This window comes from Phycodurus eques, chromosome 12 (assembly GCF_024500275.1).
Source record: "Phycodurus eques isolate BA_2022a chromosome 12, UOR_Pequ_1.1, whole genome shotgun sequence".
Taxonomy (NCBI): Eukaryota; Metazoa; Chordata; class Actinopteri; order Syngnathiformes; family Syngnathidae; genus Phycodurus; species Phycodurus eques.
In genome coordinates, this window is record NC_084536.1 from 19,238,056 (window position 1) to 19,265,983 (window position 27,928).

The 27,928-nt window shown below is 40.1% G+C and overlaps 1 protein-coding gene across 2 annotated transcripts in view; it reads left to right on the forward strand.

Annotated features, from left to right (window-relative positions):
- LOC133410320 (ephrin type-A receptor 6-like) overlaps positions 1-27,928 on the forward strand; it is a 136,545-nt gene that overhangs the window by 84,579 nt on the left and 24,038 nt on the right. The window lies entirely within an intron of this gene.

The window sequence follows — 27,928 nt, forward strand, 5'->3', positions numbered from 1 at the left end:
AAACATGCATTAATTGGAGACTCTAAATTGCCCGTAGGCATGACTGTGAGTGCGAATGGTTGTTTGTTTCTATGTGCCCTGCGATTGGCTGGCAACCAGTTCAGGGTGTACCCCGCCTCCTGCCCAATGACAGCTGGGATAGGCTCCAGCACGCCTGCGACCCTAGTGAGGAGAAGCGGCTCAGAAAATGGATGGATACATAGGGCAAAACCAGGTACTACCAGGAACTAGAAGTAACACCTCAGTCAGTCGTGATTCCAAGTGACATTCTCTATCAGATTTGTAATTGCTGCATCATTTTAACAATTAAGGATCCTACAACTATAAATGACAAAAATAACAACACATGCTAACCTTAGCTCACCCTGCTGCAGTGTTATACTCCACTTATTATAGCCAACAGACACAGGGTGAGAATTAAATAATGGAGACCCACAATACCCTTTGTTTTTCTTGTACATTATGACATCTCATTCCATTGGATATGTTCAATGCGGCACGCTTTTCCTGAACCAAGGAACTGTGCTGTGGAAAATAATAGAAATAGTGCCTATTAATTCAACAAACAAGCTAAATTCCTTCCAGTAACCAAAGGAAGAGAAGTCTCATTGGCATGTGGCTATTTGTCTGAGAAAATGTTTTGTTTCACCAGATTCTCATTTTCAGTCACAAAATCCAGCGACAACAGTGTGTCCAATTCTACCTTTTACAGTAGGAATAGTATCGCTTTGGTTGGTACCTCAACAAAAAGTGGTTCACTATTAAAAATAAAAAAATAAAAAATAAAAAACGAGTGCTGCATCATTACCAGTAGCAATGATCATTACAATTCTCAATATATTTGTGCAGATCTCATCTCACTCACATCTGTATGCATGGATGTGAGACAAGAACTGGAGTCAGAGCACTGGCCTTGGGGAGTGGGTGGCCATAAATACAACCTCTATGGTAGCTGGCTTATTAGAAGTTGATTTATCAGCCTCTCTGTAGGAATACACGCCCTTGGCACCTAAAGCGAGAAAATCCGCCCCCCAGGAAGCCCCAATTACCGTGCAGCATATGGATATGTAAAGGGAATATTTATTGTCAGACTATGAATGTCACGTGTCCACCTTGTGTTGGTGTGGACACAATTTATAAGGCCCTAGTCACTGTCATGTCTCTCCCATGCTGGCACACACCCACTCACATTCCCACCCACACACACACACGAACACACACACACACACACACCTCTTATGCCTTCTGTAAAGGCAGATAGAGGGAGGAACAATTGAGCAGGATGAATGTGTTCGACAGTTCTCTGCCACCTTAGTGATTTTGTCAAAGTATTTATCCTGATAATTTGCCATATCTCTTCTTTCTTTCTTTTTCCCATCCTTCCTATTCTCCCTCATACAGTACATTTATGATGAAGCCTTGGGTGCGTTTAAGTATTGCGAGCATACGCACCCCTTCCAATATATTTTGCCGCAACATGACAGCGGTGTGGCATTGACTTGAAGCCGTAGAGCTAAAGGTTAAATGGCTTATCTCCTGTTATACAGAATTATTGCCTTTCCTATCTTATTTCTGTTGTAATCCTGTCAGGAACATGGCATGATGATGAACAGTTTAGAAAAATACTGCCTAGCCTGAAGAAAAAAAAACTCAACATCTCCAAAAGTAACCAAACAAATTGTTCAGAGCCTAGCATATTGGATAATCATCAACAAAAATTACTACAGTGAATAACATGTCATAGCTTGTGCAATAAAAAACTGTTTTAATTCTCTCTGTCAGAAGACATCTAGGACACAAATAGTCGTGCTGCATCAAGCAAAAAATTGTACTACTGTAAAGAGAGTTCAGAAATTATTAAAAATGGATTACGCACTGGCGTCACTAATGGTGTAGTGGTACACTTGCCTGACTTCGGTGGGTTCAGTTCCCACTCCCTGACAGTGTGAATGCGAGTATAAATGGTTGTTTGTCTTGATATATGCCCTGTGATTGGTCCATGGTGTAGTTTACCTTTCACCCGAATTCAGCTGGGATAGGCTCCAGCTCCCTGCAACCCTGAACACGATAAGCAGTCTAGGAAATGGATGGAGGGATTAAGTACTTATTTTCATGCTCCTGTAATTGAAACCTGCAAGCGTCACTATAACTGCAACCACAGCAAGTTTAGCAAAGACTACAAAGCCAAAACATCTTGTGTACAATGAACAACAACAAAAATCAACAAATAAGTGGAACAAATTATGAATAAGACAATAACCAAGGTGTCATTTTGTGTCAGTTACCTTTGGGTGAAACACAAACCTCCTTCCTCACACATAATTGTGTGAGGAAGGAGGCAATAGTGATTTCAGTTGAACCTCTAGTCAGAGATTATCAAGAGCCGAAAAGTGCATGAAATCAATGCTCAAATTTATTTGCCATAGCAACGTATAGCGCACAGACTATATCAGAAATGCAGAACCACTTATGGCATCGTTTATGTCTTTTCCTGTCCAGTAAAATGTTGTTTCAAAAAAAATAATTATAGGAACAGACAGTGTTTCTGTGTGAGAACACAGTATAGTATGTTTCTTCATAAATTATCTAGCTTTTATTTATATTTTGTCATGTAAGACTATTATGGTGAAATTGTTTTTTGCAATGACATAATGGTGTCATGGATTTTTTTGGGACGATCTTTGCCTGACATTAAAGTACATCTTGGTTTGGATTGCTGATTACTGATTTAAACAAAGCCACCACAAATGTGCGTGCCGTAATTAGAACTAATGGCTAACGGCTACCATCCAAGCTGCTCCATGTGGAAAAGAAACATGATAATTTTTTCTGCCATAGTCTCAGATTCCACATCTTCTCTCCTGTTGCTTCTTAGATCATTAGTACGATAATTATTATGTACTGTAGACTTGCCAGGACACATGCTGCAGTACAAACTCATTTAGAAAAATTATCACCAACACCTATATTTAATAATTCAAACTCATGGATTTAACATTATCTTTTTACGTTGAGGAATTATCTAGAGAGAAAAAAAAGACACTCCACTATAAGCTTAGGGAAAGGTTTGATATAAATGTAGCCTGCTCCAGTGTTTGATACACTTGTGAAAGTCCCTATGGCTCTGCAGTGAGCGATGAATGTACTTTGCAGAGTGTTTTTTTTTCTTAGCTTGTGACTGTCTGGGACAGGCAGTGACACAGGAAGCTCACCACTCACTTGCAAACTGTAAGAGAACCCATGATGCTCCCTAGCTTTGGAGTTTAAAAAAAAAAAAAAAAATTATATATATATATATATATATATATATATTTTTTTTATATATATATATATATATATATATATATATATATATGTATATATTTATATATGTGTATATATATATATATGTATATATATGTATATATGTATATATGTATATATATGTATATATATATATATATATATATATATATATATATATATATATATATATTCTGAGCCGCTTCTCCTCACTAGGCATATATATAAAATATTCTTTATCTATGGCACTGTGAAAGACTGGTTAGCACATCTGCCTCGCAGTTCTGAGGATTGGGGTTCAAATCCCAGCCTCGCCTGTGTGGAGTTTGCATGTTCTCCCCGTGCCTCCGTGGGTTTTCTCCGGCATTCCGGTTTCCTCCCACATCCTAAAAACATGCATGGTAGGTTGATTGAATACTCTAAATTGCCTGTAGGTGTGAATGTGAGTGCAAATGGTTGTTTGTTTATATGTGCCCTGCGATTGGCTGGCGATCAGTTCAGGGTGTACCCCACCTCTCGCCCGAAGATAGCTGGATAGGCTCCAGCACGCCCGTGCCCCTAGTGAGGATAAGCGGTACAGAAAATGGATCGATGGCTGGATATCATTACCTAAAATAGGGGCACTTCTCTCCGGGCCCACACCACCGACCCCCGACCCCCCACCGCCACCTATGATCATTGGTGATTACGATTAAAAGTCAGGTGGTATATAGCGCCAATAAACCGACTGACGGAAAGCACTCTGCTGCACAAAGCCACAAGAAAGTAAAGCTTGACACTCTGACACCATATGCATCCATCATTCAGCACACTGAGTACTCACATCATAAACTCCCAATGTCACTATTTAACCTGAAACTTACTACACTCTTGCACCATTACAAGAATTGCTTCACAAGTGGTTTCTATAACGAGGCCAAATAATGAAACATAAAATGGAATTTCATTACTTTGGCTTCTACCATACATCTATTTTATTACCACACCATCAGGCTATGGGCAATATTACATCAAAAGTAGAAGATGCAAGGGATGTGTTAAAATGATAAATATAATAATGAAATTATTTTCTTTTCTTTTCGGGAGCTTAGATTAAAACCAAAGGTTCCTGAAGTGTATTTCCGGAGTGAGCGGCACTTGCATAGTGATGACAACAACAATTCTCACATATGGCCACATGACCTTTAGAACAGAAGTTATTCCGCCATAACTGATGTCATTGCCATTGGTCCAGACAGCAGATGTAATGGAGGTGATGAAGGGCACCAGAAACCTGTTTACTGTTTGAGTGAAAGCTTAAAATTAAGATAATAAGTAAAAATAAATAAATGGAAAATAAAAAACACCATCACAATGTTTCCTTTAAAAGTTTTAGTTGATTAATAAGAGTCTTTCACACTGACTAGATGTAGATAGAAAAGATGAGGCAGGAAAAATCCGGTTTATGATATGGTAAGAGGCAGGATTTACACAGCAGGTTCTCATGCCCAATTCTAATTCAGTGCCTTGAGCCAATTTTAACCTGTACCTGATATTACTGCGCTTATATTGACCAAACACCAGTCACAACCTACCATCATATAAGCCCAAAACACAGGTAAACAACTGTACTGAACTTCTGTTGTAAGAGAAACAACTAAATCTGGCAGCGACAATACTGATGTAAACAAACATATTCAACATTACATAAAATTTAGTCCATATTTTATATATATATATATATATATATATATATATATATATATATATATATATATATATATATATATATATATATATATAATATACCACTGATATAAAAGACAAACCTCTTTCACATTGCCTTTTTGGAAAATTGGCACATCAGCAGCGTAATGGTAGAGCCGGCATTTAATTGCTTGTACCCTTCAGACAGAAATCACAGAAGCGGGACATTGCTGTGTTTTCACACAGCCAATGCAGTTTAATTTCAGTAATTTGATTTGAAGTGACCTCTGTGCTAGTGTATGAGACAGCAGCAATTGGTTTCAACACAAACAGGCATGGGTAATGAGTCTCCGGTGTTAAACTTCACTCCGGCCTCCCGAGTACCCGCTTTTGTTATGCCTCTTATACTACATTGGAAGCTCACCGTTACACATCTGTAGCCTACCTTACACACAGGACAGTGAACCGTGCAAAAGGCTATCTTAGATGGCTTGTGTGAAATGGGCTTTACAGTGAGGACCTAGGGTCCGCAGACAGTGTTAGATAGAATGAGAGGAGGTAGCAAAAACAGATAGATATGACGGAAGCAGAAAAGAGGGGGTTGACGGGGTGGGGGTCAAGTTGAGGATGAAAGGCTGTGTTGTGGTGTGGATTAGGTAGATGATGAAACAGGAGACTGAAAGAAAAGGGGGTGTGACGTTTTTGCAGTAAACTAGTGCCTGGTGTGTTGAACAGGTAGAAAAAAGAAATGTACATACATTATAAGAAAAAAGGATTTTACACTTAATTGAAGTTTTGATACACAATTTGGCAGGCGAGAATCAAGTAGCAAATAATATTGCTTATTTTGTTGATCTTTGGCCTTCTTTTTTTTCTAACACACAATCGGCTCTGCAGGCATAATCAGCGTATTTGAAGCAAAAAGATGAAAGCTGTGATGTTGTGGCATGTAGTTGACCTCGTACATATAGAAGGGAAGAAAATGGAACAGCAAGTCATTAAAACATATATTTACCTTTTGTGTCCTTGGTTTGTGTCGAAACTTTTATTAAATGACTCTTAGACCTTTGTGGGGGTGCACACTGTTTTCACTTCTGTGTGTACTTTATTTCCATTTAGACAACTTATACATTATTTATTCTCACACGATTAAAGCATTAGAGTTGGCCGGTGGTCGCGTATCTGAATAAATTCTCACGTAGAAAACGCATTACTTAGTTCTTGCATGTGTGTTTGGACATTAAATGGCCATCAATTCGGCAGTGTGTGTTTGTGCAACAGATGGATGACACACATAACTCACACAACCGCACACCGCATGCTTTGTGGGCAGTAAATCCCGACAGACTACACAGTCTTGTTAGCAGAAGGTTTCACAGTCAATGTGTCCTTGAGTTTGACAGTCAACCTGTGCCGACTTACTCATGAGAAAACACAGTACAGCACTTTCTGAAATATTGTTTATTCTAACAATATTGTCTCATCCGGCTGCTCATAGTGGTGATAAACAAACATAGGTGCGAAATAATAATTTCTATTGTTCTAAGTAACGTTAAAAATTTATTTAAATGAGGAGGCAGTCAAAGCATTGATATTAGAGGCAGTAAATTGTATCCATCCATCCATTTTCTGAGCCGCTTCTCCTCACTAGGGTCGCGGGCGTGCTGGAGCCTATCCCAGCTGACATCGGGCAGGAGGCGGGGTACACCCTGAACTGGTTGCCAGCCAATCGCAGGGCACATGCAAACAAACAACCATTCGCACTCACATTCACACCTACGGGCAATTTAGAGTCTCCAATTCATGCATGTTTTTGGGATGTGGGAGGAAACCGGAGTGCCCGGAGAAAACCCACGCAGGCACGGGGAGAACGTGCAAACTCCACACAGGCGGGACCGGGGATTGAACCCGGGTCCTCAGAACTGTGAGGCTGACGCTCTAACCAGTCGGCCACCGTGCCGCCGCAGTAAATTGTATATGATTTAATTATTTATCATTTACTATGTATTTTTAATGGCTTTATACACCCATTACAGCTAATAAGTGGTTAACCTGCATTTACACTGTGGCTCCTGAATTATTTATTGGTGCAACCCTCTACAAGTGAAATACTTTGCTAATGCAATTCACATTGCATTGGCCATAAACCTAATAGCAACATAATTAACATAATATTATGTCTGCTTATATCTGGCCTAAATGAGCCTCTAGTTTTGTCAATATGCTTTCTATTTCAGTTATTATAGGCAGGGGGGATAGATAATAGTGTAAGGATGAGGCAACTTCACCAAAAAGAAACCAACATTTTTCATTAGAAACTGACTGAGTTGATTCAGTCTATTTTTTTTTCTTATATAGTCCTTATCCTGCAGCTGCGGAATATTGTCGTTGCTGTTTTTTAAGCATTATTTGTAATAGCTGGGGAGAATCTCTCTCTTTCTAAAAGTTCTGAACTCCTGTTTTAATGCCAGTATTGAGAAGAATATTGCTTCCCAGAGTATTGTGCCATAGCGGAGGTCTGTGTTGACGGAGCTCAACTTCCCACTGGTGCCTGTCGCACAATTCACTAAAAATCAATTCCGCACAATAGACCAGTATCTTAACAATCAATCGATTTTCATGCCTATCCCTCATAGAAATATTGATTTACAAAACCCATTGTAATCAACTGTAGGAATCAAAGAGATGGGAAACATTTAGCTAACAGTGAACATTTTCAGTAAATGATCTTTTGATACTGCGATTGGCTGGCAACCAGTTCAGGGTGTACCCCGCCTGCTTCCCGATGATAGCTGGGATAGGCTCCAGCACTCCCGCGACCCCTGTGAGGAGAAGCGGCTCAGAGAATGGATGGATGGATCTTTTGATAACTGACCTAGCTCTGAGATCATGTTACCTTCCTTTTAGAGGCAGTGTTGGTGGCATTGATGAAGAGGGACATCGTGGGATTTGATGAACAATAAAAAGTTAGAATGAGCGACTGCGTTAGAAAGATGGTCCTTTGTGTGATGCCCATGAAGGGAAGCGGAAGAATGGGGTCAAAGGATTAAGAAAGTGGATATTCTTTTGAAGTCTTTACCAATTATTGCATAGTTATGTTTTTGAACATGAAAAGTCCTCAAAGTCAGAAGAACAATATTGTGCTCTTTCAAAAAAAAAATGCATTATGTTATTTTTAGACAAACATGGAATTTTGGAAGGTAGTGGCCAGGAAGAATGGAAATAAGTGAGGTCAAGACTTAGACTCACTGGTGTGGAACAACGACTTGCCCATGTTGACAGGAAGTGAAAGGTGCATCCCTTTCCCAAAGCAGCTTATCTTGCTGACCCCATGGGGGGCAGTGTGTGTCTATATATGGGAAATGGGCTGTCTGGCTTTCTGTACTCTTTTCCGCCTGCAGGTGAGCTGAGGGCAAATTGTCTGAGCACTCAGCATAGATAGACGCAATGCAATGACTTTGTTTTAAGTGTTTTAATTCAGCAACCCTAATAACATGACATAACTCTGAATACCTCTTGCAGTCTGGATCAGGTCTTCTTACCTAAAGTGGCTAAAAGTTATGTAAAAGGTGGAAACTGTCTAAACACTAGGAGCATGAATGTGCCATCTCAACACATGGATAAGATGTGAAGAGATGCAGGTAACACAATGAAGTGTGATAATTGGGTTCATCACCTTCTGGAAATTAGTGGATTTGATGAATTAAGTAGGTGGCACGGTGGCCAACTGGTTAGAGCTAGAGCGTCTCCCTCACAGTTCTGAGGACCGGCGTTCAATCCCCGGCCCTGCCTGTGTGGAGTTTGCATGTTCTCCCCATGCCTGCGTGGGATTTCTCCGGGCACTCCGGTTTCCTCCCACAGCCCAAAAAACATGCGTGGTAGGTTAATTGACAACTCTAAAATTGCCCATAAGTGTGAATGTGAGCGCGAAGGGTTGTTTGTTTGTATGTGTCCTGCGATTGGCTGGCAACCAGTCCAGGGTGTACCCCGCCTCCTGCCCGATGATAGCTGGGATAGGCTCCAGCACGGCCGCGACCCTAGTGAGGAGAAGCGGTTCAGAAAATGGATGAATGGATGAATTAAGTTGAGATGCAAATGTCCTTCCATTTCTGACTATTAGGAGGTAAAAGATTGTGGAGAGACACTGGACTTAAATCTACCAGTTTTTGGAAAGGACTTTGGACTTTGATGAATCAAATCAGTTTAAATAGGATGGTGAAAATTGTTCTGATAACTGATCCCTTAAATGACCTTGATTCTAGGATGTCTACACTTTCCTGCTATGTAAAAAAGTGAATGGACAGAAGCATCTTATATGTATTGTATTAATATTTTACGTTATATTTTATGCTATAACACAACTATAACATGAAATGCTATTAAATAATAAGCAAGACTGAATGCATCATCTCGCGGAGACCCACATGGGACATTTAAATTGTATCATTTGTGAACACCACCACTCCGGCAATGTGGCACACTTTTCTGACGGGTGGTAATGACCCAGAAGATGCCTACGGATCATCTGGATTAGACAGATTATATTTAGGTTTGTTTCATGTTGTCTTGTTTTCCTATGTCCCATGTTAATGTGTTGTCTTGCGTGTTAGGTTTTCATTTCCAGCTATTCTCATTAGCACTGTTCCTCGTGTCCACCAATCAGTTCCCTCCAGCCATTCACGTATTGTCCAGATGTGTCTCGTTGTCTCGTCAGTTAGCATGCATTTAGTTCCCTGGTTTCTTTCAGTGTGTGTCTGTTCATTGATGTTGCTGTTTTCACCTATCCCTTGTCATGTTATGTTGGTGAATTTATTCCTAATGTTTCTTTGATTCTTGATTTTCTGGGACTTTGTTCATTTAGTATTTTGATTTGTCCATGTTCCTTGTCTGCCTTTTTTGTTTTGTTTTGTAAATAAATGGTTGTTTTTTGTTTTTTTAGACGACTGTATTCCTACCTTGCGTCTCTGGATTTAGGTCCTCTACCTATTTGCCTCAACACCACAAAAACTTTCACACTGTGACAGACTGAACAGACAGACTGAAAAAAAACAGGGAACTAAATCCAAACTAACTGACGAGACAATGAGCTACACCTGGACAAAACACGAATGGCTGGAAGGAGCTGATTAGTAGGGACAAGGAGCAGGGCTACCGAGAATAGGTGGAAACAAAAACATAACGAGCAAGACAGGACATTAACATGGAACAAGCGAAAACAAGACAAAACATGAAACAAAACTAAATACAATCTCAACAAAAACAAGGACCATGACAGTGAACCTCAAAAAGATTTCTGTAAATTTGTTTTATGCCTACCGATGAAATAACTAGAAACTAGATAAATGAATGCAGACCATACTAATGAAGCAGCCAGAAGACAACGGCAAGGGAAATTATCACATCTACACAGCTGAAGAACTTCATAACATCTATAAATTTTTGTTAAATATAACAGTTCCAAAACCATTATGGATTGAAATTTTATAGCTTCCAATTATTGTTGGAATACTTCCAAACAGCTGTACAATTATTTTTGATATTCAAACAGAAAGGCACACATGTGGAGTAAGTTGTTTGTCCTTGAACAACTTAACAGATGTCAGACAAGGACACAGTAAATAGGATACACAATAAGGATGGTGATGAAACACTCAGAATGAGGCAGAACGCGAGACCCAAAGACCCCAATACTGCATTCAGAAATTAGGATTAAATAATGCAAGAGGCAGTATGAAAGATATTGGTTGCAGGACCCAGGCTAATAATCTCGTAAACTACACGGTAAAAACATGTCCACGACTTTACTGGAGCTAATGATGCGTGAAGTGTTCATGATTTAAGAGGAAATGTTACAATAAGCCATAAAAGCACTGGGGGCGGGGCCAGCATACAAATCCCACAATGCAATGCACTTGTGACTGCCCATTACATGGTGGACATCGGCCTAGGTCGCTCTAGTACAGTACATCTGGTAACTGAAGTGAAAAATATCATACTATTATTTATCCACAAAAAGGTACATTGATTTTATACACATGGTAAATTGTGTATTTATTGAGGAAGAATAATAGAAAGACCTTGTAATACGATTTCTGGTTGAGGTTATAAGACTGATAAAATACTGCTGCAGAACTGCTAGAACTGCTACAATATTGAGCCTTTGCCTCTGGATATTTAAATATTATGACGCACATATTGATCTGGGAGTCTGGGCTTTGTACACACACACACACACACACACACACACATATATATATATATATATATATGTTATTTTGTGAACTAGTGAAGTGCTGCTAACTGTAAAGTGTGGTTGAGGCCCATTAGTTCTCATGAAATAAGGCACTATAACAGTTGTGAGCCAGGCCCTCTCATCACACATCAGTGATCCATGACCTTGCAAATATTCCTTTGTGTAAATGCGCAAAAATTCTGAGATGCACTCCAACATTTTGTAGAAATCCTTCCCATAGCAGTGGAAATTGTGGTAGTTGTAAAGGGTGAGGGAATACGGACCACATTCGAGTTTTAAAATGATGACGTAAATGAGGTAGATGAGGTAAAAAGAAAAAAAAAGTGAATGTATAAAATAAGTATGTAAAATATGTTTATTTCAATAATAGAATAATAACTTGTCATTTTTTTATTTTATTATTCATAATTACTTAAATTATAATTCATTAATCAATTATTTGATTAAATAAATACAAATTTGTTCAATGTATATGTAAACTTTATTTTACTAATCCACCCATCCATTTTCTGAGCCGCTTCTCCTCACTAGGGTCGCGGGCGTGCTGGAGCCTATCCCAGCTATCAGCGGGCAGGAGGCGGGGTACACCCTGAACTGGTTGCCAGCCAATCGCAGGGCACATACAAACAAACAACCATTCGCACTCACATTCACACCTAAGGACAATTTAGAGTTGTCAATTAACCTACCATGCATGTTTTTGGGATGTGGGAGGAAACCGGAGTGCCCGGAGAAAACCCACGCAGGCACGGGGAGAACATGCAAACTCCACACTGGCGGGGCCGGGGATTGAACCCCGCACCTCAGAACTGTGAGGCAGACGCTCTAACCAGTCGTCCACCGTGCCGCAAATTAAAAATATTTATTTATTTATTTATTTTTTGTGTGTGTGCTGTTTACTCAGTACTTGAGTAGTTATTTCACTGTGTACTTTTTACTCTTACTCAAATATTTTTTTGGAGGACTACTTTGTACTTTTACTTGAGTCACATAAATTGTCAAGTAACAGCACTCTTACTTGAGTACAATATTTGGCTATTCTACCCAGCTCTGGAGCGGACATCCAATATTGGTACTTTTACGTTTTAGCAAAATTTTTACTCGTCAGATCAGCCAGTGTCGAATTTGTTGCACTAGTCTTATGTATTTTTGCGTTGAAGTGGTGCGGGTCGTGGCCCTGGTTGTGGTCCCAGCGGAACCGGGAAGCACCCGTAACATCGGCGACAAGAGCTGATCCGCTAGTATATCTTGTATTAATTAGGAAATGTGTCAACAATTATCTTATTAGTTTACTGATGTTAAATGTATTAAGCAACGGAGCGATGTTAGGTATTATGTCACAACACAGAATTAACAAATTTCAAATTCAGAAATGGCCAGTAAAAACAGAAAAATACTGTAATTAATATTTTCCTGGAGGATGCATTTGGGATTAACCTTTGAATTTGGTAACAGTGAAAAATGAAGTGAAACTGACAATGATTTTAGTCAATTCTTTTCCAGAATGAGAGTGCTTAAAGAGGAGGATGTTATTCATGTGGCACAGCTTGAAGCAGGCATCAGGTGCAGGTGGAGATGGGCCTGGCTCAAGTTTAAGGCCAAAACAAAAAAAGCAAAGAAATGAGGCTAATGTAATTTTAATCTTTAATTTGTACATCAACATGTACTTGAGTGGTGTAAATAAATGTTTTTCTGCATGAAGAAAATGTGTTTGTTGCCTTAATGTACTCTTCAGAGTCTTGCAGATTGCTTCATTTACCGTATTTTCACAACCATAGGGTGCACTGTATTAAAAGGCGCAGTCTCAGTTACGGGGTCTATTTCTGTATTTAACACATACATAAGGCGCACCGTATTATTGGGCGCAGGCATGGTAAAACATATGCTATCTTAAAACATACCGTCGCATGCATGCACGCTAAAACAATGTTGTTAAAAAGGCAGCGGGAGCAAAACTGAGTTCGGTTGTACTTTATTAAAGTATTTAACATTGTACTCATCTTATTTTTTTATCTAACCTCATCCACAAATCCATCAAAGTCCTCCTCTTCTGTATCCGAAATGAACAGCTGGGAAAGTTCTCCAACAAACACGACGGGTTCCCTCTCGTCATTGTCAGAGTCAGTCTCGTTGCCAGGGGGCTGTTCAGCAATGATGCCGGCTTTCTCGAAAGCTCGGACAACAGTCAAAGCAGATACCTTATTGCTGCCTCCCAGTCTTAGTTGCACTTGGTTTTTACAGCGGCTGTGAGATGGGCGCGGATGGAGTCACAGATCAACAGGGACGGTGATGTGTGGAAAAAAACATCCGGTCTCTTTACATACACCTCACTCAGCCACTCTCTCATTTTCCCCTCGTCCAACAAGCCCTTTTGATTGGCCTTAACGATGACTTCGGCTGGAAACCTTTCTTTAGGCAACGTCTTCCTCTTAAAAATCACCATAGGTGGCAGTTTCTGTCCATTACCATGGCAACCAACCACAACAGTAAAAGCCGACTTCTCGTGCCCCGTTGTGCGTATCGGTACCGTGGTGGTCCCCTTCTTCTCTACAGTGTGGTTCACCGGGAAGTCGAAAGTGAGCGGTAAGCGGCACCTTGTCCATTTTGGTGACTCTGGTTGGGCTGGATGTGTTTGTCGGCAAACTTTTTACTTTTTTACTTTTTTTTTACGCATTATAAAGCGCCGCGTCCATTTTGGAGAAAATTTAAGACTTTTAAGTGTGCCTTATGGTCGTGAAAATACGGTATGCTAAAAAAACAAAAAAACATTTTAAATCTTTTTTGTTTTGTCACCTTTTTCATGCCTTTGGTGTTTGCATTTCTGTAGAATAATGCAACAAATATTACAGCACTTTTTATAATATAAATGCTCGGTGGGCTGGATTAAAGAACACTCCAAGCCGGCACGTCCAACACAATTTGCGAGAATCCAGGTTTGAGGCACAAAAGATAGTGATATGGGATTTATTTTAGACATTGAACTTGAAGTTGAATGTCATCCTTTCCCCTCTTTGCCAAATCACTTTTGTCCCACAAACACTTTCATCAACTGCTTCTGCAAAGAGAATGAAAGCTACAGTATGTAATATTGATGTAAAGGCAATTAAAAAAAAGAAATGTGTTTTTTGTGTGAGTGTGTGAGAGTGTACTCATCAATATGACTGTTTTCAGTGTTGCGCTTCTCAGCCAGCTGATTCTCACCCATCTGAGATCCCGAGTGAGGATTATAAAACCAATCTGCAGACAGTGATTGCTCCAGCTAGTCTGTGATTGGATCACAACCCAGGTTCTGCCGACGGCACTGTAAGTAGCGAGAGAGAGCGAATGGATGCAGGGAAGAAAAGAAGCTTGATAACTCTGAAATGCAAATGTTTAATAGAAGGGAAGCAGACCAGACCCATACATAACAGGAGATCAAGAACCCTAATATTTCTCATCAGTCTCAATTTTCAGACACAGAACATTTTATTAGTGTTAGTTTTCCAGAAGTGGGTCACAGACCCATCGTGAATAGGTCATAGACAGAAAGTCAATTAAAAAAGATTCAGTGTACGTGTGTTGTTGTTTTTTTGTGTGTGTGTGATAATTTTTAGGTTTGCTTATGAATTTTTTCTTCTATTTTGTGAATTTCATATAGTACATGCTTTTGTCATATTGCTTCTCCACATACTGTACATGAAATACTGTACTGTACATATCTCCATATTGAATTTTTACATTTATTTCTTGGCTATGCACAGTGCGATGGCTATCGGTTGATTGTTGCCGTGGTATTATATCAAACGTCAGAAGTTTAGGATTATTTGATGACCGGCATGGTGGTTTATTCCCACCATGCTCACGCTATCTAGCCTTGATGCTAACGTTAGGCAAAGTCAGTCAATGCTGTTTTAGCTCAAGTAAGCCAAGCTGTTCTCTATTCCGGATCGGAAAGTGAAACAGTCTGTTTTATTTCTGCTTGTCTTCGCACACAGTTAGGTGGTGAGAGATGCTTGAATTGTGGAGGGATCATAGCTGCTTTGTCATCGATGTCTTTTGTCACTGCATCCAAAGTTTCCCTACTAAACCTTTTAGCCCTCATCTGAGCAGATCTCAGGGGATTAGAAAATTTATAGCATAGCTGATTTTAATGAGTACAGGAAAAGGGTAATAAAGAAAAAAAACTAACTAAAATGAACACGAGTCGGTCTACTACTCTTTCTCAAACAATGGTCATCATCTCACTGCGGACCTCCTCCTCTTTCTCAAACAATTTTGGTACTCTGGTTTCCTCTCCATCCATCCATCCATCCATCCATCCATCCATTTTCTGTACCGCTTATCCTCACTTGGGTCGCGGGCGTGCTGGAGCCGATCCCAGCTATCTTCGGGCGAGAGGCGGGGGACACCCTGAACTGGTCGCCAACCAATCGCAGGGCACATAGAAACAAACAACCATTCGCGCTCACAACTCACACCTACGGGCACTTTAGAGTCTTCAATGAACCTACCACACATGTTTTTGGGATGTGGGAGGAAACCGGAGCACCCGGAGAAAACCCACACTGGCACGGGGAGAACATTTGAACCCCGGTCCTCAGAAATGTGAGGCAGATATCCCAGTCTACACCGTGCCGCTGTGTTTCCTCTCCAATTTCCATAAAATATGCATGGTAGGTTATGAAAGACTAAATTGTCCATAGGTGGGAACATGAGTGTGAATGATTGTTTGTCAAAAAGTGACCTGAGAATGGCTGGTGACCAATCCAAGGTAACCCAGACCCAAAGTCATCTGGGGTTAGGCTCCAGTTTACCTGTGACCTACTGAGGACAGAAAATCGATGGATAGAAACTGAATGGAGAAACTGAATGGTTTTATAGTGGAACGTTTCCATAGTAAGCTAGGTAATACCAATAATGGACCTTTGTGAAAAAAACTTCAAGAAGATCAAGCTTGTTTGACAACCCTCTCAACCACTGATTCCCATCCAGTGTGCTGTGGCTTTTCAGGTGTGCCGTGGGAAATTATCGAGTTTTACTTAATTGCTCAAAAAATTATTTATTTACAAGAAATAATTTATCTTTGTTCATCTAATTATGCCAGTGAGGCATAGTGACAGTAAATGCTCTTCTATTAGATGTCAGGAAGTACATACAGTAATTAATGTATCCACTTTTTGTGACATTTTTGTTTGTTGGTGTGCCGTGATATTTTTCAATTGTAAAATATGTGCCTTGGCGCCATAAAGGTTGGAAATCACTGCTCTAAACAATACATCCTCCTATGTTTAAGTGCAGAAACCTACTGAGAAACATGCTTGTCCAAACACGCAAGACAACATTATAAAAGTGCAGTGAGAAAAGATCACAGCAAATGAACTAACATACTGTCCTACAAAGTTCTCAGTTCGAGACTCAGCAGCATGTGAGCAAGAGCAAAGAACATCCTATTAAGGAGAGCCATTTATTGGAAAGAGAAGAAGAAGCTTTAACAGACGGGTGAAGGAGGTCGAGTGGAGGGGGCATCACTCAATGGTGGAGGTGTTCTGTGACAACCTTAATCAGTCAGTGCTGTCCTTTCTTGTCTTCCTCATTCATATCTCATTTGACTGTAACCACCTCAACAAGTGTCACATAAATACTGCGCAGCATGTGGCCTCCACCATCCTGAAGGTATAAATAAAGTGTAAGCTTCCCAGCCGGAAGTCAGACGATAACATTTTTAGGCAGGTCAGATGTGTTAGATAATCTAAAACGGGTCCATCGATAAATCAAGCTGAGCAATTAACTTCAAGTATCCTGACTTTTTAATTCAAGTTGCTGTTGTTGTACCATAATCACTGCATAGTTTAAGTTGACCACCATATCATGATCCTAATTCTATACTTGCCTAAGTTATATTTAAATGTTTTTAGAAAACAAACAAAATCATGCAAGTGGTAGCCCATCATGCTATTAGGCCTGCAGCTTACTGTACAAGTCAACTGTGTGTGAGTGTGTGTGTGTGTGTGTGTGTCTGTGCGTCTCTGTGTGTGTGTGTGTGTGTGTGTGTGTGTGTGTGTGTGTGTGTGCATAAGCGCGTATTATCAACAGGTCATCAACACATGCGAAAAGGTGCTGAAGGGCAGAAAGTGGGTAGGGGGCAACAGATGCCCCAGGTCAAATGTGTTCCCATGGGGTAAGCAGGTAAACAGACCTGCCAACATGTACAGCGAGCCAACACCTGCTAACATATCACAGTTGCATATATTCATTACGTTCGCACAACCACACACACAGACACACGCACACACACCGAAACACTTTGTGTTTTAGTTCTAAAATAATTACAGCAATGGAGTGAGTCATTTGACTCAGTGCATGTGCCCATGTGAAACCGTATAGCGAGTTTGAGATTAGCAAATTTTTGGATTTGAGAAGGCAAGAGAGGATGGAGGAAGGTGAGGTGAAAAGGGATGAATTAGAGTAGCTGTGCCTAGGAGGAAGGCCCTTATCTATGTTGGTCTGCTTACTGTTTATTAAAATTCAGGTTGCAGCACACAAATACCCAACTGATTATCATTTGTCTCATCAGATTAGGTGAGCAAGGAGCAAAGTCAAACAGTTGGCACAAACTTTTAGGGACAAAAAAGGGTTATCTATTAATCAACAGAGAAAAATCTATTACAAGGCAATTTATACAAGATAAAGGACAGTTAGCATTGACCTCTTTTCTGTGATGGATTTTTTTTCTCTATGTTCTAAACATTACAGGAGGGTTGCAACAGTGGCCTTTGCACAAGTTCTATCCTGTGTGGTCATATATACAGTATCTTTAGCTCAGTCCTCCGAGCTCCTTGGACCTACACTGTTTCGCCAGTCAGCATAAAGACTACCTCCCCCCCAGGATTGCTATTCAGCAGTGTTCAGAACAGGTGGAGAGTTTTGAAAGAAAGCAGATTAGCTGTTTCTACCCCACAAAATGATTTATGCCCAGACTTTTATCAGTAGGCTCCCCCCTGCAAAGATAATTTCCCCTGACTTCACCTCACAGCAGGAACTATTTTAAGCATTGGCTCATTAATGCAGAGTGATTGGATTCATTGTTCTGCACAGCTGACGGATGTTCTCTGAAGTTTCACTGTCTCAACGCCCACCTCAATTCCCTCTTCAATCTTTGGGTTGAATTTCCTCGTAAGAATGCAACCCATTGTCTTGTGAAAGTTAGATAAATCATCTGCAACGGGGCTTTTGTCGCTACTAATTGAAGCTGCATTAAGGCCTCTTTATACTCCCGCGGTCGCGCGGCCGACAACGCCCGCGTTGCATCACGTGACCGACGAATTGCCCCGCGCAGCACCTCTGCGTAGCTTGCCGCGCACCCGACAAAAATAGTTGCAGCGCGTCGAACGCCGCGGAGATCATCTCTCATGATTGGTCCGTTTTAGTCACATGCTGTGATGACGTACTCAGCGTTCCCCTTGGTTCAACATACCATCTACGTCGCCGCCTTCTCGATCGATTTTGCAGCATAATTAAACGTATCATCTGGTCATCTAGGTCCATTTGTTCTGTCGCGGTCGCCATTGTTGTTGCTTTGTTCCTTGTTACTGAAAGGAAAGTAAAAACAGCTACCGGAAATGGCAAAAAAAAAAATGCAGAGAAAACTCCACCCTGTGGTGTCCTATCCAATACCTGCCGTAGCGACACCCCCGACTTGGAGAACTGCAGCACAATTTCAAAACAGCACGTGTGGGTTGCGCTCGAGTATAAAGGCAAAGTACGCAAGGGACAGCCGCAGTGACGTTAGTGCGATCGCCGTCCACGTGAGTATAAAGAAGCCTTTAGCCTCACTTTATCAAACCATTCGTAATGGCTGTCACTCGGACTTAAACACACCTCTCATTGCATACATTTCAACAGCCATTGAAGACACCATCACATCTCATCGATTTGTATTCTACAATCATATTTTAACAATTATTGAATTATATTAAGCTTTCTTTTAAAAGGCTTACTCTGTCTTTTTGTGTGTTTTTATATGACTGTCAAGTGCACAGTTCAGTTTCGCTCGCCACAATGTGCATTGATGACGTACTGGTGTGGACTGTTGAACAGCTGAAGCTGTTGAACAGATGAAGCTGTACATCAAGCAAGAATGGGAAATAATTCAAGTCAAAGCTTCAACAATTAGTGTCCTCAGTTCCCAAATGTTTATTGAATGTTGTTAAAATGTATAACACAGTGGTAAACATGACCCTGTCCCATCATTTTTGGAACGTGTTGCAGCCATAAAATTCTTAAGTTAATGATTATTTGCTAAAAACAATCAAGTTTATCAGTTTGAACATTAAATATCTTTTAGTGTGTTCAATTAAATATAGGTCGAACATGATTTGCAACTCATTGTATTCTGTTTTTATTTATATTTAACACAACGTCACTACTTCTTTGGAATTGGGGTTGTACTTGAATCCATGATATTATACTGCATCTACTCAATTGTATATAGCTGTTACTATTTCAACCAGGAAAGGAGGTCTTTGACAGCAGGGCTGTGTGCAGATTGCCCTGTTGGAAATAAACTCCACAGGAACGCATTGCCTCTCTGCCTGCTGTGTTTTCTGCTGCAGCAAGTCTGCAATGGCTTCTATAGGAGGCTGCTCTTATTATACCGTATGTAATCTTCACTGCAGTGGCTCTTGACTCCTTTCCATAAGAAAGTTACTTGGTGCTTGAAATATTTAATTCTGTTTGGAGCTATTTAAATTACATCAGAGAGAATTTCAAATGTAATAATCTAAACCGTTTCCAGTTGACATAGAGGGATTAGTGGATTATAATGTTCCCCGTATCTTATTTGCTTTGACTTCTAATTTTAAAGCTACACCTTGATTTGTATGATGGTCTGAGTTGAACACATTTTCAGTGAATTTGGAAACACAAAATATGGTAGGTCTGATTACAACCATGGTGTCCAAACACTGGCAGTGTGTGTCTTCAGTCTTCATTTTTTTAAACTCCCTGGACTCATTACTCAAATGTAATTTTATTTTTATGAATATGGCAAAATACTTCAATCAATAATGTCCGGTTTATCATTCTTAAACAAATATTCTTTCACATGTATTCATACAAATACTTTTGTTTGAGGATCACCTTTTTATACAGCATTTTAATTTCCTCCATCTAGAAGAGCAAGAACAACAAAAACAGTGCAAATATTTGAAGTGGTGGCATGAGGATCTAAACTTGAACAACCAGCAAAGAGTCAGCTGTCAGTAGCCATATACTTTCCTTCTTCTCATTAATTACTTTTGGAGAAAGCGAGGTGGAGGACAAATGAGTATTGATCATGGTGGGCTAGTATTGGCATGCTTTACTGGCCTTTCCCACATGTCATTTCTTCTCCACATCCCCATTAAGTGGGAACAAGAGAGATCAGTGGCGAACTGGGACCTTATTAAAGACAGGGAAGACCCTCGAGTGTCCAAGAGGCTGGCTAGCAGACTTTATCTGACAAGAGCTGTTGCATTCAGGATTTTCAAGTCAAAGACGTTACAAAGTCAAAGTTGCCTTATAATCTTTCTTAAACATTTTTTCTTAAATCCTGTTGTGGTGACCATGTTACATATTTTTACCATAAAACCATAAAATGTGTTTTTCTTTTCTGAAATGGGTTCCCTGATTTATTGATTGTGTAACTTGATTTTAATTACCTGTAAACTTCCTGTACACAGCATGTACAAACTGTATGATCAAATGTTTAGATGGCTGTTGTGGCGACCATCTGCTAGGTCAAAGTAATATAAGGAGCTTCCCGCCGTGGTCATCCTAGAGACAGCCAACACAGCAGGAGGGGACTGCAGGTGTGCAAGAGTACAAGAAACTGTCCCAGTTTCGATGCACTTGACAGCTCGGTAATGTCACTGGGGTCACAGCCAATTATTCTCTTGTGGATTGCAAGCAACGGCAGACCCATTTAGTAGATGTATTGTTGTTGATGGTTGTTGTTGTCAGAAAGAACATTTCTGAAAGAATCAGTGTATCCTTGGAACATTCACGTCAGTGGCATTAATCAATTGTTCCATTGAGAACTATATTGAAGTGGAAATAATGTGTTCAGGCAATGAATATCTACACTCAATTACTACATTGAATCTGAATCTTGAGCAGACTTAGTCGAATCTCTAAATTATGTTGTCGAGAAAAACGTTGTTTTTTTGGGGTGGGGGGGGGAATGCACATCCATCCATCCATTTTCAGTACTGCTTGTCCTCACTAGGCTTGCGGGCGTGCTGGTGCCTATCTCACCTAACGCTGGGTGAGAGGCGACGTACACTCTGAACTGGTCGGCAGCCAATCGCAGGCCACATATAAACAAACAACCATTCGCACCTATGGGCAATTTAGTCTTCAATGAACCTACCATGCATGTTTCTGGGATGTGGGAGAAAACCGGAGTATCCGGAGAAACCCCACGCAGGCACTGGGAGAATATGTAAACTCCACACAAGTGAGGCCGTGCCACCCAGGAATACACAAGGGAGTGGAATTGTTAACTCATTCACTGCCAGCCTTCCCAGTTAACATGGATATTTGACTTCTGAAGCTTTCAATGCAGTGAATGTCTTAAGTGTGTGTAGGTCTACCTGTGTGTGAATATTTTAATCCCATGTCGGCTAGAGACAATGCATCATTGAGCCAGTAGTTGAGCCAAGGTAACCATGGGTTTGAGTGATCACAACGCAACGTAAGATGACATACAATACATCCATCCATCCATTTTCTGAGCCGCTTCTCCTCACTAAGGTCACGAGCGTGCTGGAGCCTATCCCAGCTATCATCGGGCAGGAGGCGGGGTACACCCCGAACTGGTTGCCAGCCAATCGCAGCGCACATACAAACAAACAACCATTCGCACTCACATTCACACCTACTGGCAATTTAGAGTTGTCAATCAACCTACCACGCATGTTTTAGGGATGTGGGAGGAAACCGGAGTGCCCGGAGGAAACCCACGCAGGCACGGGGAGAACATGCAAACTCCACGCAGGCGGGGCCGGGGATTGAACCCAGCTCCTCAGAACTGTGAGGCAGACGCTCTAACCAGTTTTCCACCATGCCGCCACATACAATACAATAATTGTAATAATTAAAACATGCTATAGACAGTGAAATCAAATTATATTAAAAATAATTAAAAAGGTCAGTAAAAACGTTTTATCATATGTATTAAGAGTATGTTATGGTCCCTATCCATAGCAATCTAATATTACAACTTATGTAGTTCTTTTTTACAAGGTGACATAACTATTAAAACCAATCATTCATTTATTCATTCATCTTCCATCCCGCTTATCCTCACCAGGGTCGGAGCTGAAGAAGATGGTGTAATTTCCGGAGCTTTATACATGCTCTTCAAACATTGTGCTAACACTCAGCATTTGGCAGCTTCTGAGAAAAAAACTCAGAAAATTAAAGTTATTGATGCCCACAATGCAGGAGAAGGCCAAAAGAAAAGTTTTTAGCTTGCAGTTTTCACACTGCGAAATCTAATGACAATATGACAGTTTATGGAGAGGTTTGGCGTTCATGATGAGATCTAAAAGAGGGGAAAAAAACTTTTGAGAAAGAACTGCTCACCTACAATCGACAGAAATGCTTGTACAAGCTTGACCTTCATGGATGAATGAAGAGAAATGAGAACCTGGATTGACCTGTAAGGATAATGTTAAATCCCACCTCTTTACTGTACATCAAACCAAAGCATTTTCACGTGGTCTGCTTTAGTTTCAAATCTTGGGTTACTTAGATTCAGTCATGTTTATTAACTCACCTCGTAGGGACACTGAAAGATCCAGGCGGCACCATCCATTTTTCACCAAATTTTGAAAATACTCAACTTTTACACTAGCATGAAGTGATTTGCATTGTCCAATGGGACCATGTGGAATGTGGAGGTAACTGTCCTGTGGAGAGAGGTCTGAGCTTTTGATGTGATAAGCAGATTTTGTATGTCATGCATTTCAACTTTCTTGCACTCAAAAGCTTATTTGAGCAAGTGCTTCTGAAGCAGCACCAGAAGTAAGGTGAATAGTATTAAATTTCACTAATTTGCATTAAATCACAGAAGCGACACGAATGGAATATTTTTGTGAGATAGCCTACTACACGCACACACACACAGACATATATACACACACACACACATGTTTTCATCCGTAAAGATCCACTATGAAAGTGTCGTTTGGGACAGCCCCAAGACAAACCTGAACCAGACATCTGGAGAGGAGACAGACAGACATTATCAATATGGCTGTTGTAAACAACAATACCTATATTGCGATGTGCTGATTTCTGCTCACTTGTTCTTTCTATCAACAGTGAATCAGTGAAGTGTTCGGACATCGTTTAAGCTCTCGCACTGCATCAATAGAGGCACTATTGATTTGTTTTAAACCGTTAATGGAAACCTTTGGGGCAGGAAAGCTAATTAAAATCATATGCAGGTCAAGCTCATTTAAAGACTCCCCATTAGTTTATGTTGAGCTTAACCATGCTTGACTGCAAAATCTATCCATTGGGTATTGTAATTGACTGGTGTTTCTAATGGCTTTCCAATGCTCCTGCCTCTCAAAGAGGGAGTGATGTCCTCTGGCAAGTTTCATGCTGCAGCTCTAATAATACACAATCGTTAGAGACAGCTGCCTTGTGTCCCATTCCTCAAAGTGAAACTTTCACGTCTGCATTTGCCAATAATCTTGTGTCAGGGGGTACCACAGACTCAAACTTTTTAGGGTGGTATCATCTGCTTGGCAAGGCGAATTCGGTTTCCCACTGTCAATCCGCTATTTGCAGAACGTCATGTGAGCAAACCCGAAAAACAGGTTAGCGGCTATTCAGTGTATGCTGCAATAACGAGCGTAGCCACGGGTTCATGGCATGATGCTTTGAAGCTGAACTTTTTCTTATGACTGATGTCTGTGGCCAATGTATATGTATACATGTATATCCTTCATTTATAGAAATAAAACACAAACAAAGTCTAAACATCAGATATTGTCATTTTTGTTGGCTTTGTGATGACATCTTGTGTTAAACAAAATACATTGTAGACGTTTAAACTTCCTACAGGTGCTTTGTTCCGGACTCCTGCTTTAGGGTTCCACCATTTGCCCATGCTGGAAGGAAGTGCTTTCTTTCACCTCTTTTGCAGAGTGCGGAAGTAGGTAGCGCATATTCCCTATAGATGTCTACAGTGTCATAAAACTACCAACATATTGTATTATATACCGTATTAGCTTATATTTCTGCTAAACACGTCTGACTCACAGCCAGGTTTGTGGGTCAATTGTCCTGGTACTGCAAGTTTAGAAGAAGAAGAAGAGAGGAAACACCTTTATTGTCATGAACATGCATGCATGCACACAAAATTTGTTCTCTGCATTTTACCCATCACAGTGAACACACACACTTGCTAGTGGAACACACTGGAACAAGGGGCAGCTTAAACTCCCATGGAACACCCATGTTCCAAAAATGTGCACGTTACAGTTAACTGTCAGTCTTCAGATTGCCCATAAATTGTGAATGTGAGTGGTTGTCTGTCTGTAAGTGCCCTGCGACTGACTGATGATTATTGCAGTGTGTAAATACAAAACAATACCTCTAACCTTTGTCCTTGGGAATAACAGTTTACAAAATGATCACAATTTTAGTAATGTGATGAATATGTTTCACCTGTTTGAGCTGTGGGACAGCAAACAATGGCATTACGGTTAAAAAATAAATAAATAAACAGATTGGCAATAATTACTAATATACAGTATGTTGCATTTTGAAAGTAACCTGACCAAGACTGGTGTAATACTTGTTTGGGTCTCACTGTATTGGGTGGTCCTAATGTGTGGTTAATCTTGATGCCTTTCTTAATGTGTACACATTACTGTTATATTTTATGACCATATTTTGCCAGAGTGTCTGTTAATGAATTCATTTTGTTAAAAAAAAATTACGCTAAAGCTGCAACTGAGATGTTACCAATGTACAGTTCAGAAGTAGCCTAATTTTTGAATTGCTAGCGGTGTTATTATTTGGTGCCTTTGATAAAGAATCAGCAGGCTTAACATGTAATTGACGAGATTGGACATTGGATGAAATATAGATATGATTATAGAGAGATTATAGAGAGAGTTACAATCATCTTCACAAAAGAATTTACTGTTGATCAGCATAAGTGACCAAGCCATATCATACTGACAATAGGTGTTTAGAGGAAGAGGTCATGCTTAGGTGAACCAATAATTCAGTGGCCAAGTTATTGGCACCAATTAAGAGATCTTAGTTTCATATGGAGAGCGTTTAGTGGCATCTAAACAATCAATAGGGGCTTAGTTAGTAAGTAAGAGTGGATTTGGCTGAGAAGTATGTCTGAGTACAAGTGTGCATTTAGCACACACGCAAGCTAATTGGAATCTCTGAGCCAGAAGGAATATGGCATTTAGTTTGTTTATTGCTTTCTGTCAGGGCCAACATACCAGCTCGACATATCAAACATCTTGCCACCTTAAATCTCGTTATTCACCAGACACATTTAGATTTTCTTTTCCCACTAAATGCAATATGAGAGAGGTTCTATCAAGCGATAACATCTAGAAAGATGTAAATATATCGAGATGTTTCCGTCATTTCTTATTCTTACATATGGTACACTTTGAGTTAACTAGCAGGAATGTTATTGACCATGAAATAGCTGCCCCCGTTAATCTTCTCATGTTGGTGATATGTTTTCAAGTCCCATATGGGCTCATGGCTTTCTGTTAGATTTTATATTTAGTTTGTTATTTTACAAGTCTAAATTCATGGACTGTTTTTACTTTTTATTTATTGTTGACCTAATTTAAAGTCAGCGTCTTGTCACTAAAGTTAAAAAAAAGTCAAGATATCTATTTGAAGTTAAAACCATGTACAGTGCTCGACAGAATGAGTCCACCCCATTTTAAAGCTCAGCTTTAATCCATTTCTCAGTGAACACAAGAAGAATTTTCACAATTCGGATGATGATTAGACCTGTGGTTGAACTCTTGTGACTTGCATTTATTTTATTTTATTTTTTTTGTTAATCTAAAAATAGCTTTGCGAGACTTTACTTGATGTGTACAAATTTTTGCAACGTGAAATTAAATTGGTGAAGAATCTTATTTGTGATCCATTGTGTTACATTAGAGTGTACTCATTTATTGAGCACTGTATATGAAGCAATCTGAGGAGGACAGAATCAAGTAAAAAGAGGCCAAGTGAGGGGGAAAAGATGGATGGATGAAATAATCAAAGGTGGTCACTTTAAGCTCAGATCATCAGCAGTGGGTCTCTGAGCGTCTGTTTAACAATCTCAAAGCCCTGCAGTTCTCATCTGGTCTTAGCCTGTTCCAAAACCCCAGGTCTCAAGCTCTTGATCAAAACCTCAAACATTCAGTAATGATCCCTCATTTTCCCCATGAACTCAGAGCTTTCTTGCCATTATAACCAGCATCACTATGGAATCCTGACAGAAACTCTCATGTTCCTCTAAAAATAAAAGAATTTCCCTGTGTCTTATGTCATCTTTCACTTGGAATGCCCTTGAGAAAACCAGGACTACCTTTTATATCCATATAATGAGTGGGCTCTGTAACACCATGCGTAATATATAATAATGACTCTCAGGGCAGCTACATCTGCTGACCTCTCTTGGGAGCTGAGCACAATTATTTACCCAGCAAAAAAAAAAAAATCATTGAACAAAGCAAATGCAATTTAGTACAAGAAAATAAGATGCATCTTCCTCCACTTGTTTTCAATTAGAGCTAAACGATCGAACAGGATTCTAAAGGAATGTTGTGTACATGGTTTCCCCAGTAGATTGAAAGGACTATAAAGCTTATTATGATGTACAGCACTCTCATCTAGTGCGTGCACGGCTGTGTGATACTGATTGCAGACAAAGTGGACAGATGTTAGTTAATCAACCGTTTGTGTATAATGTCCCTGCACCTACGTCAACCACTCAATTTTTGGACATTTTTATTTAACTGTATTTTATACTCACTGTGTATGAAAGGCAATCAAACTATCCGACTGACTGGAGTCAGTTGGTTCATCTGGTCAACAACAAATAGCAAGCTCCTCTTGGAGGCTGTTTTACAATACAGCATTTGACGTGTTACGGGCACGGCAGGCTGCTTTAATCACGTTGTTCGAAAAAGTGCAAGAATTGTGAGGGGAAGTGTTAGGTTTTGATTGCATGAAATAATTAGTGTGTTTGCTCTCTGTGGTGCTTGCCTTCCACTTCCTGCCACATGAAGAATTGCAGTGAAAAAGGTTTGCCTGGTATGCTATGATTTTTAAATTAGCTGATTGCTTTACTAAGTACATCTATGTAGTTCTCAAACGTTATCCATTGGCTAAATACAATGTATATTTATAATGTTTCTAATTACTAAATAAAATGCTCTTTACTCTCTTAGGAGCGCTGAGAGTGACAGGGCAGTGAGACTTGAGGGTTCTGTTCTTTGCTCAGGTGTATTATGTTAGAGCTGAGAACGTGAATTTGAATTTCTCCACCAACTACTTTAGTCCCCGTTTCAGTAATTGCATAGCAGGTTTTGAACCAGTGATCCTCCACACAGAGGGGGCTACTAAAGTCCAGATTGAATTAAAACTGGGTCATAAATTAGGTGTAGGCAAGTACCTAGAATGCCAAGGGCA